This window comes from Lepidochelys kempii, chromosome 8 (assembly GCF_965140265.1).
Source record: "Lepidochelys kempii isolate rLepKem1 chromosome 8, rLepKem1.hap2, whole genome shotgun sequence".
Classification (NCBI taxonomy): Eukaryota; Metazoa; Chordata; order Testudines; family Cheloniidae; genus Lepidochelys; species Lepidochelys kempii.
In genome coordinates, this window is record NC_133263.1 from 23960207 (window position 1) to 23966206 (window position 6000).

The 6000-nt window shown below is 41.7% G+C and overlaps 1 long non-coding RNA gene across 1 annotated transcript in view; it reads left to right on the forward strand.

Annotated features, from left to right (window-relative positions):
- Positions 1–5714, forward strand: part of LOC140915723 (uncharacterized) — a 32103-nt gene extending 26389 nt beyond the window's left edge. Inside the window, exon 3 of the long non-coding RNA XR_012160262.1 lies at positions 5620–5714. This is a non-coding gene — a long non-coding RNA (uncharacterized lncRNA). The remainder of the gene's footprint in view (positions 1–5619) is intronic.
- Positions 5715–6000: the final 286 nt, after the last annotated feature.

A 6000-nucleotide genomic window follows, 5' to 3' on the forward strand; every position in this document is an offset into this window, starting at 1 on the left:
GGTGACATTGTATAAACAAGAAGCGTGCAGCATTATCTCCTTCAAATGTGAATAAACTTGTTTGTCTGAGCGATTGGCTGAACAAGAAGTAGGACTGAATGGACTTGCACGATCTAAAATTTTACATTGTTTTATTTTTGAATGTAGGGTTTGGGTTTTTTTTACATAATTATACATTTGTAAGTTCAACTTGCATGATAAAAAGATTGCACAACAGTACTTGTATTAGGTGAATTGAAAAATACTATATCTTTTGCTTTTTACCCTGAAAATGTTTGTAATAAAAAATAAATATAAAGTGAGCACTGTACACTTTGTATCCTGTGTTGTAAGTGAAATCAGTATATTTGAAAATGTAGAAAACATCCAAAAATATTTAAATAAATGGTATTCTATTATTCTTTAACAGTGCAATTAATTGCATGATTAATTTTTTTAGTCACTTGACATCCCTAAAAAAAGCAAACATCATTCTGGTATGTATTAGTAGGAATGTTGTAAGCAAGACATGAGAAGTAATTCTTCCACTCTACTCTGCACTGATTAGGCCTCAACTGGAGTATTGTGTCCATTTCTGGGCACCACATTTCAGGAAAGATGTGGACAAATTGGAGAAAGTCCAGAGAAGAGCAACAAAAATTATTAAAACATGACCTATGAGAGGAGACTGAAAAAAATGGGTTTGTTTAGTGTGGAAAAGAGAAGATACAGGGGATATGATAACAGTTTTCAAGTACATAAAAGGTTGTTACAAGGAGGAAGGAGAAAATTGTTCTTCTTAACCTCTGAGGATAGGACAAGAAGCAATGGGCTTAAATTGCAGCAAGGGTGGTTTAGGTTGAATATTAGGAAAAACTTCCTAACTGTCAGGGTGGTTAAACACTGGAATAAATTGCCTAGGAAGGTTGTGGAATCTCCATAATTGGAGATTTTTAAGAGCAGGTTAGACAAACACCTTTCAGGGATGGTCTAGATAATACTTAGTCCTGCATGAGTGCAGGGGACTGGACTAGATGACCTCTCGAGGTCCCTTCCAGTCTTATGATTCTATGAAAGTAAGAGAGAGCTGTGTTCTAGTAGTCTGAGCCCACAGATGTCTAAGCCCAGCTTTGACACTGACTCACCTTTTTGTATAGGTATAGCATGTATAGCATGTCCCTACCTTTTTGTCTTGGCGGGGGGGGGGAATGTCAGAAGCGCACACACACCCACTCCTGCCACCCTCCCAAGTTGGTTGCAGGTGATTTCCTTAAAAGGCTGAAGAAAGCTCAGCAAAGGAAAGCTGGACAAGGGAGGAAGGGTGTCTTCTATGACTAAACTGAAGAGTGAGGCAGTTGGAAAGAAGAAAAACCCTGAGAATGCCAAACCCCAGTCAAACAGAAATGGGAAGGTATAGCCAATAACACTCCTGGCTAGGTAAGCCTGGGAGTGCCAGGCAGGGGAGTGCCTGGGAAGCTACAGGGAGCAACACTGGCTTTTTCAAGGAATAAAGGGACTGAACTGAACTCAGTTCTAGGGTAGGGCTGGAACTCCTGGTTCAAGGAGCGAGGCGCTGAACTGGGGTTGGGACCTGAAGGGCCAGTGTGTGTATGGACTAAATAAAGTGAATCCTGCACCAGAAGGGAGATGTTATAAAATGATATGGAGTGGTCTGAAGCTTTTTAGGAGCCCGGAAAGACAGGGAAACTGAGGGCAGTGCACCTGCAGGGCCATATCAGGCCACAAGGGGGTGCCCTGAGACAGCTGTCTTCCAATGTTTGCCTGCCTCACAAGAGGATTAGTTAATATTGGAAAGCAGTTGAGAGATGAATAATGAAGTCATTCTGCTGTGCTAATCTTTCACATAAATAAAACTAGGCCCCCCATTCTGCCCTAGTAACTTCAGTGGAAGTAGGATAGGGTTCACTGTCTTGATTAATGGCTCTGTCACAGTTGCTTATGGACTGAAGTACACCGGTGTCTGTGAGCACAATGATCCAGAAACCTGGATAAAAGCCATTTAGAGCAGAGGCAGTCATCTATGTACAAGAAACAGGGGGATCTATGGCTTCTCTGCAGGCACAAAACCACCCTTATATTTAAAGAATTCTGAGAGAACTCACTTAGGTATATTCATGAAATAAAGGGATGACGTGTGCCAGGTGCTGGGCCTCTCTGTCAAAGGTCTGTACATACTTGAATTCAGGACACTTGTGGGTTAGGGACCATCGGAACAAAACTTTAACTCATCAGAAACACAAATACGTGCTATACCTATACAAAAATAAGAAGTATGTGATAAGGGAAGAGAGTGGCTATTTGGTTCTATGATGATCCACAAAAAAATGCTTCAAAAAGCATTTGAAAGTTTCTCTTTTTTTAAAAAAATCAGGAACACCACTCCTGCATCTCACTACAGGAATAACGCTGTAAACACTTCAGTACAGCAAAAGGAATTGCGAAGAGAGAACAAGGAATTTCACAGCCAAAAGCCTGGAAATGCACTATGACTCCTGACACTAAGCCGTGTGTATAGCCATAAAAAGCAGCAGTACCATGAATTAAACAGTCAGGGCTGTGAAGTCAGAACAACAAAATAAAAAGTGTGGGAGGGTGCTGCAGCAGCGCGTGGGCCGTATGTGGAGTTATCACAAATGCAGGCAGGAAATAAAAAATAAAGCTAGATAGATGATGTTTCGACTTGCGGTCTTCAGAAAGGGCTCTGAATTTAAAAAAAGGAAGATGGGTCTGAGTGAGGCAGAAAATACAGTCATTTCAAGGGGCACAGAAACACACATGGGTGTAAGAACAGGTTGGACAAACATCTGTCAGGGATGGTGTAAGTATATTTAGTCCTGCCTCAGCGCAGGGGGATGGACCCGATGACTTCTCCAGCCCTATGTTTCTGTAAGACAGTAAAACCACGGTAAGTACATACTGACTGCACGGGTTGGGCCAGCGGGGTTTCAATCTGCTTTTGTCCCATAACCCAACCTTTTTCTCCCGGGTTCCCGTATCCCAGATTTCTTTGTGCCACTTCGAATACGGCAATAGTCAGGCTTTAAAGTTTAAAAACCACCACATCACCTCCGTTTTGGTTTTTCCCTAAGCGTCCAGAACTCTTGCCTCCTTTTTTACCTTCAGTCCTTTTTTTTTTAAAAAAAAGCTCTTATTTCTAAAACAGTTTTCTCCAACTATAATTTTGATGATCACGTTTATCTTACATCTGATGCCAGGTTTGATGACTGAGGTAGAGACAGCACTACAGACAAGTGATAGGGTAACTGAGGCAGAGACAGCAGTAGCTGGAGAAAATGTAGAACAGCCTGTTCACTCACTCCCCCCAACACACCACTCCATTCACAGTCCCCACCACAATACTGGCTTCTACCCCACACTCATGGTCTGTTAGTAACGAAAGCTCTGCCCTAAACAATCACACTCCCCCCCCCCCCAAGATTGGCAGATCATTCACCTAATGTGCACCCAATATGCAACTCTACCTAATGAACAGGTCACAGGATTTTGCTTTAGCTTCAGCTTTTGAAAGGTATTCAGGTATAACCCCATGTAGCAATTTAATCTCAAGATAAAAAGCATGCATTATATCTCCGTTGCCTGAGGCATGAGTGTGAAGCTCCCCAGACATGTATGGGTATCTGATGAATGTGTAACTTGTTGTAGCGCATTGCAGTATTTAAAACCTTCTCAGACATACTTCACATCTTATGGGTTTCTTAGCCTGTATTTTTGGATTGCTGCACTGGACAAAACTGTTAGAGCTGTTTGTTTAAAACAGCACCTCAATGGAATCTCCCAAAAGGCCTCTTTTCTCAAGAATTGACTAGAGCTGGTTGTCAAACTCAAAGTTTCTTACAAAAGTGAGTCAGGTTTGATTAGCTTTCGACAACCAATCCACAGCAGGGTTCCAATGGAACCCCATCTGTCAGGCAGCTGATTTCCTGGCAGCTTGCCTGGCGGCCTGTTGTGGAGGCCTGCTATGCAGACTACCCCAGGGCTGGGGACCCTGGGCTTCCAGGCTCCATGGCTCCAGGCCAGGCCTGCCATGCTCAAGCTGTTGTGGAGTTTTGAAGTCTGAGTCTGTGCTCCTGGTTCCACAGCAGGAAGTCTGGAAATCCCTGGGACTACGGAGCTAGGAACCCTGGAGATCCTGGGATGAGCTTTCAGGCTCTGGAGCTCTGGGACAGCCCTACCACACAGACTGACCTAATGCCAGGGACCACAGGACTTTCTGGGATCCAGCTGGTACAGGAATCTGGAAGCAATGGGGTTCTTGGCCTGGGGGCAGTCTGCATGATGGGAATGCTCCAGATCTGCACACCCTGGCAGCCCCACCTTGTACTCAGCAGTGGTCAGTCCCAAGGATCAAATCTGACTTTGAGAACACCATGTGTCAGTGTTTCCAAAACAAAAATTGTTTTCAGGATTTTCAGTCTGTGAGGAATTCAAACCATTTACTTTCATTCCGATTCAGAACAAAACAAATGTTTCAAAATGCCAAAATTTCTTGTGAACAGGAAATCTTGAGTTTTGGCCAGCTCTAGAATTGAGTTTAATTGATACGCCTGTGACAAGTGGTCAAATAGGTGTGTTCACACTCCATGTCATTGTCATCAGAAACACTTACATAGGTATAGCCAATAGTTCGGGGGCCTCTACCTTTCTTTTAAGGCAGATACAAGTTCTACTAAAGTGACTCAATCAGTATGACTGATGAAAGCTGTATCCTGCTAGTAGTCTAAAAGAGAGTGCTGGAAAATATGAGACTTCAGTCCCTATGATAAAACTTCTAGAATGCATCTATCATTGAAAATAAGTTGCCACTTCCGCTAAGGAAAGTAAAAGACTTAAGAATTGCTTTGTTTTTTTAAATTTGCACACCTAAGATCATTCCAAGATACATTTTTTTTTCTCCCTAACTGAAGAAAGGAAATAAAGATCAACCCTTTAATAGAAATTTTCCAGTGGATGCGTGGAGCATGCCATTAAAAAGCACAGTGTTTTTTTGTGTCATACATCCACTGCAATGAACAAAGATTACTGTTTTTAAAGACACTTTGAAGAATGCCCCAGAAAATAATCCTGATAGCCTAATGAAAGGCTGTCCTCTGTCCTTTGCTTGATGTCGAATGGAAAAATTCATGGACACATGCTAAAGTCCAGTACTTTTGACCGCATTTCTTCTACATTCTGCTTTTAAAAGGCTATATGGGTCTGAATTACCTGAGCTGAATTTCAAGTAGAAGAAACTAGAAGAAATTAAAAGAAATTCCAATAGTTTTGGCATAGCCTGCCTCCCCTCCACCCCACTGGGTTCATCACCTTGTCTATGTCAGAATAGGTACTGAATAAATCATTCTTCATTCTCATTAGGTTACCTTTGGCAATAATATTACTTTTAAACTCAAGGAGGTGAGGGTTTGTTTCACTAGTTATTCGGCTCAGGTCACACCTAAAGATAGCACTGGAGCCTATAAGAGGAAAATTGTTAGCCAAATATTGGTCTGGGGACAGGCTGTCAACAATAAATCCTGACAGTTCTCCACATTGAAAAGTTAGTAAAAGAATTGTTAAAGGTGCATCTTCAGGCAATTTATGCTATTCCCTTTTCGATTCCAGTTGCATCTCTCCCATTGATCTATTTATCCAGATAAGACCTGTACCTGGTGCTGCTGAGTAATCAGCTCTCTTGAACTTCCTTTCTCCAGCAGCCTGAAAAGGGTAAGAAGTTTCATACAAATGAAGACTCCCTTCCATTTTACATATACAGCACAAACTAATTAAATGCTCATCAGCATGCTCTGTGTTTTGGTGAGTGACACTAGACTGTGTAGCTTCTGTAAGACAAAATTAAGAGAACAAAAAACATTTACTGGAGTGTTGAAGGTCATTCCTGTCTAATAAAGGATTTCTGACTATGAGAAATTGGAAAAGAAATGATATATTCTAAAGCTATTTTCATCCCATTAACTCAAGACAGAAAGAATAAAAGCAAATGTA